The sequence below is a fragment of the Aulonocara sp. 'chitande type north' Nkhata Bay genome, linkage group LG8, assembly GCF_057382095.1.
Source record: "Aulonocara sp. 'chitande type north' Nkhata Bay isolate Kocher_YH1m ecotype deep benthic linkage group LG8, A_spYH_male_GT1.1, whole genome shotgun sequence".
NCBI lineage: Eukaryota > Metazoa > Chordata > Actinopteri > Cichliformes > Cichlidae > Aulonocara > Aulonocara sp. 'chitande type north' Nkhata Bay.
The window spans coordinates 12,706,023-12,725,951 of NC_141351.1; positions in this window are offsets into that span (position 1 = coordinate 12,706,023).

Here is a 19,929-nt window from a genome sequence, read left to right on the forward strand (position 1 = left end):
TGAGATTGAAATGTTGATTTTCCAATAATGACTATTACTATTGGCAACCTTCACCTCGCCTTTTCTTTCTGTATCACTCTGCAATCCCATTATCTATTCTGGCAAAGAAATGAAACAGAAAATGGAGCAAAACCACACATCACCTGTCTGGGTCTGCACCTTTCTAAAATTTATTTGAGTACATCCAGAATCTCCCCATCCCCCCAAAAAATATTTACTATAAAGACTACTGCAGGTATTTTTCTGTTATGATGATAATGATGTCATTAAAAACCATCTGTACTACTTTGTGTGTGTCCATAAGACCATGGATTGCATTTTCAAGCAAAAACATCACAGTTTAAGATTAAAACCTGGTTTTGAACGCTGAGATTAAGGGTACGCACTCTGCCAAGGCCTTGATTATTTTTATTCTACTATTGTTAAACTTTAACAATTCAAGTACTACTTTAAGTCTCGAGTGAATGATGCAGAGTCCTCCTAAGTATGGGTATTTGGCTTCGATTCAAAGCAGCCGTTTCATTATTTCTGGCCTGGCGCGATATTCAGTAGGCAATCTCTTGTGCATTATAAATCCCACATTATATCATTTGACATGATAGAGAAATTCAATAAAAACATCATCCACTTAACTGCCAAATGAACACAAAATATGTTGTATATAAAAGTATACAGTATTTGTGACATATACACTGGACACTTTATTAGGTACACCTGTTTAGCTGCTTATTAATGCAAGTATTTAATCAGCCAAACACATGGCTGGAACTCAATTTATTTATGTATGCAAACTTGGTTAATGCAACCTGCTGGTGATGTAAGTGACTTTGAATGTGGTATGGTTGTTGGTCCCAGACGAGCTGGTCCGAGGAATTTAGAACCTGCTGATCTGCTGGGATTTTCACACACAACCATCTTTAGGATTTACTGACAATGATGTGAAACAGAGAAAACATCCAGTGAGCCGCAGTTCTCTGGGTGAAAATGTCTTTTTGATGGCAGGGGTCAGAGGATAATGGCCAGACCACTTTGAGATGATGGGAAGGCAAATAACCACTTGTTACAACCAAGGTATGGAGAACAGATGGATAGCACACATTCATCTCAGACTGTTTTTTTTTTAACATGACAATGAGTTCAGTGTAGTCAAATGGCCTTCACAGTCACCAGACATCAACCCAGTAGCGCGCATTTGGGATGTGGTAGGGCAGGAGATTCACATCATAGATCTGCAGCTGACAAATCTGCAGCGGCTGTGTGATGCTATCATTTTAGTTCAATAAGGACAGATCATTAGACTGAATTGAATCTGATTTATTGATATAGAGAATTTAATTATGCTATTTGGATGCTAGACTCTGATGGCATATCACAGCACAATGAAATCCCAGCAGTCACAGGAATTAGGGCAAGAGTCTAGCCGGTGGTGTAGATGTTTTGGAGGACTGGATGGAAGATGGTTTTTCTGTTAAAACAGATGACAAACTTTGAAATAGGACAGTCTTCTGGCATCATATGATTTCATCTCACCATGTGGCAGAGCACCGACTGAGCTTTGTTGTTGGTGTCCTGTATTTATATTCTCTTACACGACTCATCACTTTAAAACCCTCTGGCTCTCCATCCCTGACAGACACAAAATAACCAGCATACATCTTTTTCCAAAAAATCGTTGGCAAGTATGAGGCTACAATAAATCAGAGGACGAAACATTGTGTTTGTAAAGTGAATGAATATGTGGTTTCTACTTTTTCTAGATCCACACTTGTCAAGCACTAAAGAAAAAAAAGGGTAAGACAAGTGTAGTTTGAATCTAAAATAGTGCGATTGTGTGATTCAAGCCTTTATTTGGTGAGACAGTGAAAAGAAGACTGAAACAGTAGGAGAAAGACTCACAGTAAATAGCCTGAGGGTTGATTTGAACCTAGGTCTCTGCATTAGCCTTGCAGGTTGCCCGCTCAACCTTCTCAGCTAAACAGGCTCCTTTTTAATGTCATTTTTAAAACTGGAGAATAATTTTAACTTTATAACCAAACCAAAGCAAATTTTTATACACATTTTAATTCAAAATAATAACAAAGAAATTACTTTTTAAGATCAATATTGAAATTTAGGAATATAAAATTGGATACATCTGGCAAAACTGTTCTCTTTCAGACAGATTAAACGTTATTTATGAATCCGCACTAAGATAATGTGATGATGTAGTCAAGAAAACCCAAACAAACAAAAAAAATAACTTGATTGTCACAAGTTAGCCAACTGGAATTCCAAACCAACAGGAAGGTTGCAGCAAGTCCCTCTGGTGGACAAATTGTGCAATTTCAACACAAATAATACAGTCAGTGGGTTTTTGTCTCATCTATTGTTCACTTTCTAATTTAAAAAAAAAATCACCATTATTAATGCTGATACCGATACACTGGCAAATAGCTGAAATTGGTCAATAACATCAGTCCACAAGTTGAACGTCAGGCTCTACTTTAGTTGAACACCATCGTGTCATTCATTTATTTATCCATTTTTTGCAGAGGGTTGAAGGACTTGCCTGCCTCTTTGGTATGTTTAGCTAACTTAGATAACAACTATTAACTCTGTTAGGTGCAAAAAAATCCAACATGTTTTCACAGTGACTTCATGAAGTGCCCTTTGTCAGAGAGCTTCAGGTGTGCAGTTCGGAGTTTTTCTAAGCTAAATACCTACGGACACTATGAAAAGCAACCTTTTTTGTTTCATAAGTGTCCTTCGAAAATTAATTGGTTTTTTTATGTACTTGGTTGTAGGGATAGGAGTAAAGAACTAATTCTTGTAGAGAACTGGTTCCCAGTAGTTCAATTTCTTGGAATTGTTAGCCAATCATTTTGGCTTGGTTCCACTTTTTTGCTGCAATCAACTGATTTGAGTTTGAGTGCCAGAGGAGAAAAATAGTGGTTGGTTTACAACATCACTTTTATTTTATTTTTATTTTTTTTTACAAACTGCATCCAGGACAGAAATATTTGCAGTAACATAGCATAACTGCTCTTTGCAAGCACCTGTGCAGACAGCAATGCTAAGCTAGCCAAGAAACCAGAGTGATGTTAAACCTGAGTGAATGCCAACCCCAGCCCTGCAGCCAGACCCTGAACCTTAACAGGTAACAAAGGCAGTGATGAGCAGTCAGGCTGCAGCTTCCATTTCTACCTTTTCATTTTTCTAAAGTAGAATCAGTGTGGCGATCGCTTTAAAGTCTCTTTGTGCCAGTTTTCATCTTTGCTAAATGCTTTCAGCTTTGTTTTTATACATAAAAACCAAGAGAAAGATCATATGTGTGTCCTCATTAGGATAAGGATTCTTGTGTTGGTGTGTGAGACTGTAGCCTGTAGGTTTATATTGTTTAATGGAAATCATGAGACAATGCATTTCAGGTAATTTTACAGAGAAATGCCACAGTAATATACAGTAACGAGTAGTGCAACAAGTTATTTTCTCCTGGCATTAAAGTAATGTATTACTTTTAAGAACAGTGATCTGTGTAATATGTGTAATGCATTCATTTTGTTTGAGTAACAATGATTATAACAAAGAGGGGAAATACATCTATGCACAAACATTTGACCACGCAGCAGGCAATTAATTCACAAAAATGTAATGTCTTTACTTAGCAACTGCGAGAACTGATGAGAATCAATTGCGATATCGAAATTGATAATGAATTCTTAATCACTGAATTTCCCTGTGTCTGTCTTGCTTATGCAGTCTTAGGTAGAGTAAAAGATATTTGATGGTGCCCATTGCCCTTAGAGATTAGCAGCAGATCTCTTAAAGCCTTTAGGAGTCGAAGGAGCTGCCTCTCTGCCAGGAGATTTGTTTGTGCAGATCGCTTGTACTCTGTAGCAAGTCAGTGGTTTGTCTACTGTCAGAACACTGTGGGTATTTAACATTGCTGACACTAGGAGTTCGAAACAAGCTTTATCAACTCTGGCGTGCTACCATTAGCTTCTTGTCAGAGTTACTCTTATATCTTTGCACCTTCCCACTTCTCAGCATCCAACATATTCACTTCAAGAACATTTACTTAATATACCAGACCAAGAGATATTCAGAATGAACTTCATTTGTTCATTTTGGGTTAAAATCTCCAAATTTCAACATAACTTGAAATTTCAAGTTTCATATCTCAAAATTGTGAGTTACCCAGAGGTAAATAAAAATGTCAAGATACTTTCTGAGTGGAAATTGTGAAATATATAATTCAAAATTTAGAGATAGTGACCCCACCTTCTACATGTCACTGCCCAGTTCCCAGATTGATTTTATTTAGGCTTTCTGTCCATTGTTTCTTGGTTCTTGGCTCAGTGTTCTTCGCATCTTCCTTGTGTTCATAATTGATCCCTTCGTGCGTGACTTTTTCCCGCCCTTCAAAAGAGTTGTTTACTTGTTCACCTGTGTATGACCACTGCTTGTGCGGATTAAAGATTTGGATTTTGGATCTGCCTCCTGGGCCCTGTTTCAGGAAGCCGGTTTAGAAAACTCAGAGTGAAAAACGATACGCAGGGTTGAGTAACCCCGAACTGTCCAACTCAGAATATTCGGTTTCAGAAAGGCTGATAACAATTAGTTCAATCAACGCGGAGTTGCTTTAACCCCAAGTTAAGCGCGCGCACGAGGATACATAAAGCCCTTAAGCGGAGCACAGATTAAGCGAGTCACCATGGAGACGGAGGGAAAGAAGGCGCGGTCAATGTATTTTACAGCGCTTGAGGCCGAAATTCTGATGGCAGCATATGCCGATAACATGCAAATTCCGCGGAAAAAAGTAACACAGCCTCAGCTGCGAAAAAAAGGGAGCATGCATGGCAAAACATAGCCGACAGAGTCAATGCGTGAGTGTTAATTTAAACATTGATCTAGGGATTTCCACCCATTTAACACGTTATTTTATTATATTTTATTTGTTATTTTATACATTTTATTTTGTGATGTGATGTGAGCGCAGGTGCAACCCAACAGGCCCCAAACGTTCCTGGCAGCAAGTAAAAATGAAATATAAAAATATAGTCCAAACAGGTAAGGTGTAATTGTATTATGAGCCATAGTGCTTGGTCTGTTTGTCCCATGTAAATCAATTGCAGTTAGAGGCTACATTAATTTTCTTTCTGTAAGCACTTATTGAAATTATCTGAGCACATTACAAGTACATATTTGCTTACTCTGTATGCTCAAATGTGGCCCGTTATAGCCAACAGAAAAAAAGCGGAGGCCCGAAAAACAGGTGGGGGTCCTCCACCACCACCACTCACAGAGGCTGAGCAGTTGGCCCTCAGCCAAAACAGTGGGCGCCCTGTGGCCGAAGGCATCTCTGTGGGGACATCCTCTGAGTCAATAACCCCGCAAGACACAAGTGCCTACATAGGGGGTAAATTCAAAATAATACATGATGTGCATACATCCTTTCTTCACAGTCACCTTTGCAGTGCTACTCATTCATTTGATAAACTCTTTACCATAATGGATTATTTTGTAGTGAAGTTATTTTCCTACTGATTTTGCCTTCCCTCAGTCTTGGTTGTCTTTGAGAGCATAATGACAATGAAGTGTAAGCTGAGTGCTATATGTTTGTTAATTGCCATTTGGTCCCTTGTAAGTTATAAGTGACCTGTATAAACCTCATATTCTATCAGTTGATGGTGATGGTGTACTGCATCTGGTGCAGCCTCCTGTTGAGCCAGACCAACATGCAGTTGTGAGTAATACTCCACAGATTATATGAGTTCACAGTAGAACAGCAATGTTGTCTATTTCTTTACTACAGGAAAACAATGAAGAAACATTGACAGCTGTTACAGAGGAGGAAGCAACAGAGACACTTTATGAGGTTTACATCTTTTAATACTTTGTGTACAGGAAATACAGGCAACCAATAAAGCCAGTTGAACAAAAAACCTGTTTATTCTTCTTTCAACATGTTGAGGTGATGGGTCAAAGGAAATGATTGTGACATATGGTGTCTCTGACTGCGCTTCCATCTTGTATGTCCGTGGGAGGGTCAGGATGTTCATGGTTTGGATCACTGCTGTTTGGTTCAGAAGGACAGTGTTCTCCTCTAATTGTGGCAATGTTGTGAAGAATCACACATGCCACAATAATGTCACATGCCCTTTCTGGGGTGACCCTGAGTCTTTGCAGGCACTGGAACCGGGCCTTAAGCATTCCGATAGTCATTTCAATTCTGGCTCTTGTCCTGCAATGAGCCAGGTTATATCGCTGCTGTGGGCCCGGTTCAGGGTCAGGGTAAGGGGTGAGCAAATAGGGTAAACATGGATACCCCCTATCACCAAGCAAGTAGCCAGTGAACTCTCCTAAGACAGAAGGATACACTTCAGTTCAAATGTCCCTGAAGCAATTGGTCTTTATATATTTTAAAGTATTTTCAACTCACCATGTCCAAATTTTGTGCTCAGTGTACATTCACGGAATATTTGTGAGTCATGGACAGAGCCTGGCCACTTGGCTTCCACATTTGTGATAATGTTGGCAGCATCACATATGATCTTCACAGTGCAGAGAACACAAATTAGCATCCATTACTATAATGAAATAATTTGTTAGTTTGAAATGCTACAGGGAACTATGTACCTGTACATTAATGCTGTGGAAAGACTTCCTGTTCACATAGTCTCCTTCATTTACTGAAGGAGCAATGATTGGAATGTGAGTGCCATCTGTACACGCCTGGGAACCCTGAAAATAAATGTAGAATTTAAGTAGTAGTCCAAGTATCACCACATCATACATTACGTTTTGGTCACCTTGATACCTGCAATTTTGTGGCATCCCTCTTTGATAAATCTTGTGGGTCTATGACCGGGGAACACCACAGACGAGTACAGGAGACGTTTCAGTGCAACTGTAACATTCCTGACTGCCCGACAGACGGTAGCCTTGGAAACGTGCTCAGCGTCACCAATATTATACAGAAAGCTCCCGTTTGCAAAAAACCGAAGTGCAATACAAATAATATGTACAGAACTGAGAGCATGTCCGCGATGTGTCACATGCGTAATATATGGCCTGAGGATGTTATTCAAATAAATTATAGATTGTGCTGAAAAACGGTAACGTTCGCACAGAAACTCATCAGGAAATGATAAAATGTCCAAACGCGCTCTGATCACTCTCTCCCGGCGGAGAGCTCTGCAGAGAATTTGGGCTTCACGATCTACTGGCTCTTCAAGGACGGGGCACGCCATGTCTGACACTTCCTACTGTCAGGTTTCCGACAAAGGGGCGGAGACAGTCAGGGTTAGTTGTAGTAAACCTGCTAGGGGGCAGGTTAGCTTCACGGCGTGTGTCGTCATAGTGACTCACTCAGGCTTCAGCTGAACTCGCTTTGTGAAACCGAAAAACCAGAGTTTTCGTTAACTCAGGGTATACTTACTCAGTTTTTCCACTAAACCGGCTTCCTGAAACAGGGCCCTGGTGTTTATTTGAATCCTCTTCCATCTGATCCCTTACAACCACAGAATCTATGTGCATTTACTTATAAGGTCATCCTTATATCATCAGGCTGCTTTATCATCTTCCAGAAATAACCTATGGTGTTGCTTCTTAGATGATTGAGCCTTTGTTTTTCCAGTTTCATTGTAGCAAATTCCATGTCACCTTTTCCCTTAGAGGAACAACTTGTCTTTCTCCATGAAACTTGTCATCGCTAACTTTCAGGACTAATCAAGCATGTATCTGCTTTGTCTATTCAAGCAACTATAAACTTCCTGTCCTACTCGATTATATTCTAAGCAGAAAACAAATCTTCTCTTGGATGTCAGCCATAGTGGTTTCTGCATCCCAAAATTCGTCAGTCACTTCTATTATTCTAGCAGCCAAAGTAATTTTGTGCTTTAAGTGAACCACCATATGCCAGTTTGGACACTTGCCATGGTGGCAGAATACACACAGCTAAACAACAGCAGTCAAAATTTACCAGCATTTACTGGCTGTTGGCTCATATTGTCAAACCCCATGTTGATTGTATGCAGTGTGAGATATATGTAAGAATGTGAAAATAGACATCCATCCATCCTTGTCACCAGCCTTTTCATGCAAAGACGTTTATAAATCCATTTTCTGACAGAAACATCTCCAGAACAATTTGTACCCAATTTAAATAAGCTAGTGACCTAACTTTGGATGCTGCACCAGTTTTTGAGGCGTGCAAAGGCTGAAAAGTTAAAGCTGTAAGGGAAACAACTCTCACTCAGACAGCAGCGGGAGCAGCAGCAGCTGCCTTAGGGTCAGGCAGATAATGCTGCTTAAGTTCAGGAAACAGTTTGGCTCCATTTGGGACACTATTACATCTAAATTTCATCACAAATCATCATGACAGACGACGCAACACTTAGACATACCAGTTATTCCCTATTAGTGCTGTCTTCTCAGCTTCAGCTTTAAAGCCGGGACACTCCGCAGATCACTGCAATCAATCCCCTTCTTTTAAAAGTTTACTGTAATCCTATCGATGCATTACTGGACAACTTCTGCTATTACGTCAAATTCAGATTCAATTTATACTCCAAGTATGATTAGATAAAAATCTTCAGGGTCAGAAGTTGGTTTCAGATGAGGATATAGGTCTGGTTTAGTGCAGATTGCTTTATTCTTCCACGTGAGCTTCACCCCAAATCATCATGACAACAGGCGGAACATACGGATGAAGTGGATGAATGAATGGAGTAGTGATTAGAAGAGAGTGAGACAGTGCAGAATTCATGAAGCAGAGCTGTGTTATTGGGAGTGTCAGGCTGTGAGTGACTCATCCTGGGAGCCTCCCAAATCACTTAGCATGGAAAATCATGAGACAATTCATGTCACTGCCTTGGTTTTGTGTGTATCACACGTTAAAGTGTGAGCACATTCAGCACCATGCACACATTTTCGTCTATTTCATTGTGAATGAACCAACCATAAAATCATAAATAAAATAGATGATAAATTTGATTCTCATATATTCAGAAACTCTAATTTATTGGTACTCTGCTGGGTTTTACATTTTATCTTTCTTATGCCTTACAGTAAACTCCCACTCCTACTCCGCGTGCATGTGGCTGTGCATTTGAGCATATTCAGCTGCTTATATATCCACGTGAAGGTCATGACTCCCCATGAAAGCCATCAGAAATTAATTTGTTTTTACTGTTTATCTCTGCTTGGACAGTTATTAAGAAAAGAACACTGACAGCGAGCGCTTGGTCCACGCACAGGCGTGTATGCGTGTATCTCTGTGTATGTGAGTAGGCCATACAGATTAGCTTCTGATCCCTTCGTAAACTAGCAATCAATAGGTCTCTGTATTCAGACGGTTAGACAGACAGTTCTGCTTCAAAACATCCAAACATCACCTCCACTCCACATTCAGAGCACACAGACGTCTTTCTGACACCTATGAAAGACAGAGGGAGAGTGGAACAGAGAGGTGAGCGAGAGCAAAAAGGAGGGGAAAGAGGCAGGAACAGGAATGAAAAGGTCTATTTTTGACATCAGTAAAAACTGACAGACGGACCAAGAGTAACTGAACAGGAAAGAGGAGTTTTTCCTTAAGCAGAGGGACAAAAGGGAAAATGGAGGGTGTAAAAGAAAGTGGTGAAAAAATCCTTTCAAGTTACATCTTTTACTTAGAAAAATAGAGGGAAAAAAGTGGGTCAATTAAAAAATGGTCAAAGATATGGACTAATGTCTTTCAGAACCACTGATATTTAAATATTTGCATTATTGAGAGAACATTTTGGCAGCTGCAAATACCACCTGCAAATGATGCTGTGTACACTCAGTGGTTCTTTTTTATCAGCAAGCAGAGCACTCTCTCACTTCTTCTGCACTTATCCGAGGGATGGTCAAACTAGCTACTCACTGCTCTCCAAATTTGACATGAAGGTCAACAAAACACAGCGCGAGCAAACTGATATCATACTGCACAAACACAAAAAATGACTCAAGCAACACTGTTGTTACTGTTATCAATATTTGTCTATTCAACGAGTTTAGGAATGCATTTATAGCATTAAACCTGAATCAAACACTGTGAGCAGTCTCTATCCTTCAACCTCAGATTCTCTACCAGAGGTCTGAGAGCTTGAGGGTCCTGCACAGTATCTTTGCTATTTCTTGGACTGCCCTCCTCTGGACACATATCTAGGATGTTGTTGCTGGGATCTGCTCCAAGTATGCCCTGCCTGCTAGCATCTTGCAGCCTGCTGTTATGTGCCAGTTTTTCTCAGGGGCATCTTTACACAGTCTGTACCTGGGGTCTTGCCTGGTGTGGTAAACCTCAGCCTTTGTCAATCTTATACTCAGAGCTTTTTCCTGTGCTGCCATAATTAGTGCCTCTGTGTTACCTTTCAGTCCAGCCATTGGTAGGATTTTTCAATATCAGCCACTTCTTCTATTTGCTGGTGGTACATGCTATGCAGGGGCCTGTCCTTCCATCATGGTTCCTCTTCTACCGCCTCTTCTTCTTTGGGTTTCTGCTGCCTGAGGTATTTAATCAGTTGATCAGATTCAGCTGCTTTGGTATTAACGAAATTAACAAAAAGTGCACTAGAGCGACAACAATGAGAGAACCCCTGGAACAGGTTGAGGTCACTGACATTTTTTCCTCATCATCTTTTCTGACTGTTTTTCACTACTTTTGCATTTGACTGAAGTCAGTGTAACTACTGGTAGTATGATGACCCTGCACCGGTTGTACAGGTAGTCCAGCTCCTGGATGGCACAACAATAATGTTGGTTGTCTTTCAGCACAGTCTGAAGAGCGTGGAGGAGATTCCAGGAGACAGAGAGTTACTCTAAGGGAGCTGGTCAGGGCCATCTCATCATTTCTACATTTAAAAGATCATGAAGATGCACAATTTTTTCCTGAGCAAAGTTTCCTCCTCAACGATGATACTTCACATTTCTTAATCAGGTGTTAGTAGTTTTAGCACTCTCTTTAGTTGTTTTCTTAGCTTGACGCAGTCTAATAACTGTTTCCAGCAGACTATTTTAACCACGGATGTAATAATCTGATGGATGCAACGGCTTGCTTAGTTATAACCAAGTATTTCATTTTTGGGCTTGGCAGTGTATATTAACAATGCATATTAATTTTAAGATGCTGTAGTGTGCTTCAGGCTACAATCCTTGGTAGAAAGCAATGGCCTGGATTTAAAACAGTTCTTCAAGTCTGAGTAGGTATTTTTCATAAAACTTCTGTAGCTGACAAGCTAAATATGCCTTCTCTTGCCTAGAAAGTTTTTTTCATGCAGGATTATGGATGTTTGATATATATATATTTGTTAGAAAGACCTTCTGAAGGAGTGGTGCACTCAAAGACACCTTGGTTGCTAACTGTTTATTAGGATGCAACCAGGCTCTTTTATGGAAGCAACATTGTCTGCACAGCTGCTAAGGAGGAAGGAAACCCTGGGAAGAGCACAATAGGAATAAGAAACAACACTTAGCATGTTTGAATGCGATATATGCCTTTCAACCAGGCATATGTTCATTAATAATCCTTCTTACAGAGTTTCAATGGCCCCTTTATGGTGCAGTGGAGCCAGAATCCACTTGCAATCTTCTCTTTATTTAATCAATATTGGCATAAGCATATCTGTAATGTATTAAGTATTGCACTGATTTTTTAATTGAATCTACTGTTTTGTATATAAGTGTAAATTATAACTTGAATGAGGTGCTTGTGAGAAGGTCAGGGTGCTGTCAATAGTAAAGTGGTCCTTTCTGCAGGAGGCAGGAAATTGCTTATGACAATCTAACCTTTAGGAATTTTAGATACAATGGGTAAAAATGGTTTCCCTGCAGATGGTGCTCAGAGAGAGGTTGTTAAAAATCCAAAGGATGAATCCCCTGGGGCGCACAGATCTATTTAGAGTAGGTAAGCATAATCCACTTTATGTATGTCATGGTGAAAATCAGCCATTATGTTAATGGAAAGGTCAGGGGGTGACCAGAATCCACCCGAGTCACCTTGAGAGTGGAATAAACAGACTGCAAATGTAATGGAAAGATGGTTATTGTTTTGCTGCGTGTGTTCTCTCATGAGCTGAAGTGTCATTAAGTGAATATTACCACTTGCTAGTGGCACAAAAACAAATGTCAACCAGGTCATTGGCATTTCTGAGACACATTTTAGGAGCAAACTCTTCATTAATTTGCGAACAAACAAAACATTTCAACTGATCACCTGACAAGCTAAGTCCAGGTGTCACAGCCATCGCCTTAACAAAAGGCAGGAATATGGGGGAAAAAATGGATGGAATTCTCAGGGAATAAAATGGGATGCACATAAGTGTATGCGTAGACAGAAACATGCATTTCTATGCATGCACACAGGTACCGGACCTTCATCTGCACTCACATATGCAGTCTGTGCATGTACATGCAGGGATCTTGTATCCTGAGCCAGGACTAGCACAAGGGACTGGCAATGCTTGGTTGCCTCTCTGGCAGAGACAGAGGGATTGGCATGACGTGAGTGAATGAATCCATTGGCGTAACAATGAGGATGTGATTTTCAGACATTATTTTAGAGGGAAAAGGGAAGCTTGCATAAATCTCCGAGCCAGGTTTAACTTTTTCAGCTCTGGCTAAGCAACATTCTGCTGCACAATGTGCAGCGCAAAAGAAGGACTGGATGTTCAGACACTTATCAAAGAAATGACTGCTTAAGATAATAATCAGTCAGGTTTTGTCACCTTAAAGTCTCTCTTTTTTATGAATCTTGAGATGTTACAACAAGAATACACAGGAATAGCGTCAAACCACTACATTCATATTATGATGAATATTTGCTAATTAAAAAAAAAAAAACTGTCACCTGAGATTGAAATATTCTTTCCATTTTATTGGGACTTTCTTTTCTTTTCTTTTTTTTTTACATCTATCAAATGGTGATTGCATTAAATAATTTCAAATTTCCACTGTGAAGCTGCCAGGACAGATGGTGGTAGGCAACCTGTCTCCAAACAATCGCAGTCTGACTTGGACTGACTGCAATCATTCTCAGACCGACTGGCAAAGATATGCAAATAATTCTCATCTAATTTATAAACATAGAGACAACAGTCTGAGTCTGATGAATGCAACTCATCTGTGGCACATCTCTTTGCAATATGAGACTCCAGTGAACTGGCTGTACAGTATACTGGTTTTTATTCCTAAGTAAAAGCAAGTTCCTGCAGCAACTACATCACAAACTGTTGAGGGATTTTTATTTCAAATCCATGAGGTTCCAGCTGGGGTCTGAATGTAAGTAGTTAATAGGAATTTATGTTTAATGTGCATACGAATGACGACAGATTTCCAGCAGAGGGCAAAAGATTTGTGATTGAAACCATTCAGTCCAGAACTGAGAGCAGACAAACTGTCTTTTTGCTGTTTTATTGCCATCTTATTACTTTATTGTTCTGATAATAACAATTGACTGCGAGTGCTTGCAGACCTGTCCTTGTCTACAAAGCAACCATTTCAAAAACAACGAGGTCTCAAGTTTATTAATGAAAAGGTTTAATAACAGAGCATTAATTACAGAGAAAACCCCAACAATCAGATAACCCCACTATGAGCAAGCGCTTTGGTGACAGCAAGAAGGAAGGACTCCCTTTTAACAGGAAGAAACTTCTTGCAGAACCAAGCTCAGGGAGGAGGAGACAAGCGTCTGGTTGGGGGTGAAGGGAGGACGATGGGACAAGACAACCTAATGATTAAAAATAATAATTACTATTAATAATATTAATATTAAAAATGGGTCAAATTTTACAGTAACAATTCGATTGTGTACTTAACAGCTGGATAAGAACAGTTTTTTATGGTTCCTAACAGCATGAATATAGGACCTTGTGAAGTTTAAAAAGAAGAAATACCTCAAACACTGGAGCTTTAGAAGGTTTTGTGGCAGTGGCAGAGATTCTCCTGTAACCTCTTACTGAGAGGCGATGGGATCATTGACTTCTTCCCTGCTCCTAGCTGATTTATTCAGCACAAACACTATATGGAGGAGCAGTACAACAACATGATGAGACAGCATGCATTTGGGTAAGCTTTACACACATACGCAACGACATCCACCATGCACCAGCGTATCGAGAATACAGAAAAATGTATGGGAAGGACGAAATAAAATAACATCAAACACACAGTACCAGGCAAAAGTTTCAGGCACTATAAGGGAAGTGAAGATGACTTCAGAAACAATGTCATGAGCAGTTTCTATCAATTAACTTCATGAAAATTTCAGTTGATTGAAAAAAGAAAATCAAATTACCTGCAAGAGTTCTCCTTTGGCTTCAGGATGTCTCATTGTCTCTTTATGTTATCTCACACTAGCTTAACGATTTCAAGATCAGGACTTTAAGGGAGCTATACCATTATTAGAGTCACTGTCACACCGCAGAATGAATTCAATCAGACACCCCACTGATGGTATAGTGCAAATATATTTGCTGAGGACCGAATGTGCCAAAAGGCACACATATGCAGTTTATACACTTTCACACACATGAACTCACATTTCTGAGAAGATTGATATCAACAGGAATGGTTGACATTGCAATTTGCCCATGCTCTCTGGCAATATGTCAGTCCAGGTAGCAAAAAGCAAGAACCAGGCATTCATAGAATCACAGTTTTCTTTCCATCACTTGAGAACATGTGGCGTAGATATTCCCACACGCCTCGTCTTGTACCCCAGGATTCAACTAGGTTTTCACTTTAAAATGGAACAATTTTCTAATTTTTGTGACTATGTAAACACACCAAAGTTCCCAAGACACGAGTAATACAAATACACACGCACATATCCATACTGAGAGGTATATAGTCATGCTTGAGAAACAGACAAAAAAAAAAACACAATGAGAGAAAAACCTGTTTACAGTGCTTCCCTGTTTGAGACTTTCATCTCTTGAGATGAAAGCAGAGGGACTTGAAACTGATATTTTTCTTTCTTCGAATGTCACATGTCCCACTTTCTGTGCAATAGAACCATTATTGTGTGAATCCAGGTCATAGCTATGCTCCCCAAACGACTTTGCCCATTAAATCCATTACACTCATGACAGGGTGAAGCACGCGAGACCGGGTAGAAGAGATTCTTAGAGCCTTAAGGTATGTTCATAGTGAATGCGAGATGAATTTCAAGAAAAGCACTTTTGCATATAAAGTCAAAGAAAAGATGTGAGCAGGCACAGGTTTGCTCCCGGCAGTGCAAACTGAATCATGATGAATCTGTACGAGAACACATTTCTTGGGGGAAACACTGTACATATTTATGCTTTTCTAATACTGTATGACTGTCACACAGTCGTCTACCCTGCAACGGGATGATGCATCCTCTTGTAGCCGGAAGAAAAGTGTTGGTGCTGATTTAATAAACGTGGGTGAAAATTGCATCATTTTGATAAAGCTCTCTGCGCCTGAATGCGCAACAAATGCAAACAAACAAAAAATGCCAATTACCCAGGTGCCTAAGTTGCATTGCACTCATGAGCTGATGCCATGAATGTTGGGACCTGTCTGAAGGGTGATGAGGGTGATTCATCCTGAACTATCAAAACAAAAAAGCAATAGCTCTGGCTAGCCAAGACCTTCAGTCACGCTCAGCAAGTACCAAGAGAGCAGACAGCAAGTCAGGGACTGGCAGAGACAGCGCTCCCAAGAGAAAAGACTATCAATTATGTCAGCAACTTACATTTATGGAGTACCAAAGCCCTCTGGCAGCCATAATTAATTTGGACTTTAGAAACCAAACAGAGTTGCTCCCTCTGTTTGGTGAGTTGCTAATACTACAGAGAGGCCTGGAAAGGTCAGGACTGGTGGAGACTGACTGGCGTAGTCTGTTCTGCAGCTATGGAGGCCTCGTGGACAGTGCTGCTTGTTGTCTGGGTGTTGTTTGAGAGACTTTCACTGCTTGTCTTATTTGTAGGGGAGCTATTATAAAGAAAACTCTCTGTGGACTGATTAACTTCAGGCTTGGAAACTTCAGACACATGCTCATCTCTTATCTGTTTGATGTCAAGTGTTTCTGTAATAAATGTATTTTTATTCCACACTTTACATTTGTGTCTCTTGAAAGACACACATTGCTAAATCTGATCTGTTGGTTGAAATATGAGGCCAAAAATGCTGAATTTGAATCTTTAATATTTGAATTCCTCAACTTGACTAATTGCAGTTAAATTTAAGAGTTTAATGTTTTGAATTGTTTTACCTGAGGAAGTGCACTAAAAATGTGAATTTCAGGAATTGAATCATTTGAAATAGAATCTTGCTATAATACTCGTGCTGTCTGCGTTAATCTCGTTAAAATGACGTTAACGCCATAACTGCATTAACGAGGTAAATCTCCGCTAGTGAGTTAACACGTGCAGGCCTCGCACGGAGCGAGCCGCGTTAACTCACTAACGTTAACGTCATTTTAACGAGATTAACGCTGACAGCACTATATAATACACAAAATCTCTGTCTATGTGTTGGTTTGTTTCTTTGTGCACAGGCTTCTTTTACACAATCAGGAGCCGAGCAACCAAACTTGGCATATGCGTACATATTAGACCCCCGATATTATGACATCACCATATTGCCAACCACCTAGCAAGGAACCAAAATTGCCTGTTTTTAGCATTAGTATCTTTAACATTTGTAAATGCTTTGCATCATTTAGATTTGATGTCAACAAGTAATTTATATTCACAAAACCTATATACAAACTTAGATATGTTATAATGCCATCATGTTGCCTAGCAACGACCTAGCAACACTCTAAAATGACTTTTTCTGACTTTCTGCACCTGCAACACCAAACAATCCATCCTGTTGTTTTAATTTCATGATAATAACATCATATTTATATCTATAAAAGCTCAGTTATATATCTATAAAAGCACTTTGAATCACTTTGTTGTTGAATTGTGCTATACAAATAAACTTGCCTTGCCTTGCCTTATACATTATATATTTTAATATTATCACGTTGCCGGGCAACCACCTAGCAAGGGGCTAAAATGGTCCATTTTGTGGTGAGCGCACTCACAATACCTTATAAAAGCATCCAAAAGCAAATTTACAGAACTGAATTTGGTTGAAACTCAAATTGTACTTCAGTATCTTTGCTGATTCAGTTCAGCTAAAATCTTTATATAACTGTACAGTCACTTCTCAGAATTGAAATTCAATTCTTGTAATAAAAAAAGTCTTTAGAATTCAATTTAAGTGGGCTGAGAGACACTGTCAGGGCACAAAATCGAATAACAAAACTCTTTCCTTGAATGTCTATTAAATGTTTTGTTGTGACACAGTCTACACCGGGAAGTTAAATGGGTGGAAGAACAAAAATATGACACATATTCAACCAAAATTCTCTAATGTGAAACAAGTAGTTATATGAAACAAAATGTGTTGGTAAAGACCTGGGATAGTTTGTATATTTTAGTTTTATTTGACACTTTTGATATTTTTTCTTTAAAACCACTATGCTTATGCTTTACTATCCACAATTTTATATGTAAAATAAAAGATGTGTATATGGTCCATTCGTGAGCATTTATACTGCTAATGTTAATACTCTGGCACCTCAAAGTAGATTTTAAAACTACCGTTTACCAAATCTTTGACCTTTAAGTTAAAGATAATCAGTCTCAGTGCCAGATAAGGCTCATATAAATTTAACCAACTTTCTACTTTGCCCAAGGTACCTATTAATAGTCACTCATGTTTTTTTTTAATGCTAATATAAGTTTTTATTTTATCTTTGATAAAATGTACTATTCATAAAATAATTACAAAGAGAGATTAAACAGATTAAATCCTTGCAAACCAAGAAAACTATTTAAGGTTATAATATTAACAATTATGATTTTATTTTGTTATATAGTAAAAAGGTTAAACTTAGAGAAACAGTGTGCACAAGATAACAGGGCCAAAGGAATACATGACTCATTTTTCTATATTATGCCATACATCTGAAAAATAAATATTCAGGACCACAGAATTGTTGTTTAACAATATTTTCTATGTTTTAACACATGTTTATGTGAAAGTCAAGAACAAATACATAAATTAAAAGAAGGAAGCTTGGTGATTAATTAATTAATTAATTTATTAATTAATTTTCTTTTGTCTTTTGCTAATATGGTTTACAGGGTCGCACCAATGAGGGTGTTGCTGCCTAATCAGAAAACATTGGGATGACACAAATTATATGAAAGGGGACTGAACTGTGGTCGGGGGGGAGGGGGGGGGGGGACACGTGTCATTTAGAGAACAAATGTTTGTAGGGCAGAGATTATGTTCAACATTATTGGTGGGCCAAAAAATGTCCCAGAACTCTAGAACGGTCCTTTAGAATCCCTAAAATTGAGATATTTAGAAAGACCGTTTCCTTAGCTTTAGCTTGAAAATGCAAAGATACACCCATGTTTACTACATGACTGTGAAACCAATCCATCCCAATAAATTTTTTTTGGAATCTTTAGATAGCCGATGACTGTGCCTAATTGGCATGTGAACTGGAGGCAACTGGAGTGTCTGCAAGCAACATTTGAGCCCTCGCCTTTGGAGATTTACAACGAGAAAATAGTTTCCAGTGTGGATACAGTCTCAGAAATCTACTTCCATCGAGACATGATTCTTGGAGACAAGATGTGTTTACAAGACAATACAGATTATGGACAGATATCATTTTAAAGCTGCTTTAAAATGTAAACGTAAAGTGTAGGTGTAGTTCTCAAGCTCAGTTTCACTTTTTGAGAACTCACCTTGTTTTTTTCTAAACCGTGAATCACATATCTGTGCTGTCAGCTCTGGGTGTCTGTAGAGAAGCGCATGTCACACTGGCAACGTTAAGAATCTAAAAAGAAGCAGCAGTCAAAAACAGCGTGATGAGGCTAGGCACTTCAAAAAACTTTGGCATGCATTGGAATAGAAGGATAGTCTCCAATATTAGGCTGCCAAATCTATTAAAGTTTTGCATTGTTTGTGTGAAGAGAGGTGAAGATGATGAATTTCTTTGGCTCTGATGCAGCGAAGTAATGTCAGGCATTGATGATGGATTAGGTTTGCACTGAAAAATCCTCAGTGGAGTCTGTTTGATTTAAAAGGAGAAGAATAGGTGATGATCCTGTGTTGAGGTGACTCGGGGACTTCCAGCAGATGGCTGAACATAAGAGACGAACAGGGCAACATTTGTGGTACTGCCAGAGGAAGGGCTTGACAGCTGAATAGTTGTTGGACATGATTAGTTTTCTCACTATGGGGTAAAATAGGTTTGGTGAGGTGTGTGTTAAAGCATGAACTGCTCTGGGGAAAGTATTAGCAGCATATGTGAATCACTCTTTCCAAGTTTTGGTTATGAATTCCAATTGTGTTACACATGCAGTCGCTGATCTCATTCAGAGAGAGATTATTCTTGTTCTTCTTTCCTAATTGATTGTTTCTCTTCTCTAGAGTCTACTCTCTTTTTCTTGAGATGTCACTCACAGAGCCACGTTTTTGAAAACACAAGCCCAGAGCTCTTCTTTACCATAGTTTTGTTGCCATTTGTTCAAAAGGATTGATGCATTACATCCACTCACCCGCTTCACTTTCAAAATAAATACATAAAAAATACATAAAAAATAACAGAAGCTAATTTGTGCCAAATTCTGTCGGCAGAGAATCCACAACCTGTCACTCCTACACCACCTGTGCACCAAAGTAATCTGGGCAGACGTTTGGCAGCGCTGACATTCAACCAGCGTCGAGAGACCAACAGAAAGAAATTGAGTTGCAACAAACTGATGCAATTGCTTCCCTATAGATGTTTGCTCTCTAATCACTATATTTCAGCCTTATTTGTAGTGTTTAGGTGGATGCAAAACAAATTTGCAGAAACTTCATGTCATACATGAAAGGTCACAAAAGGTG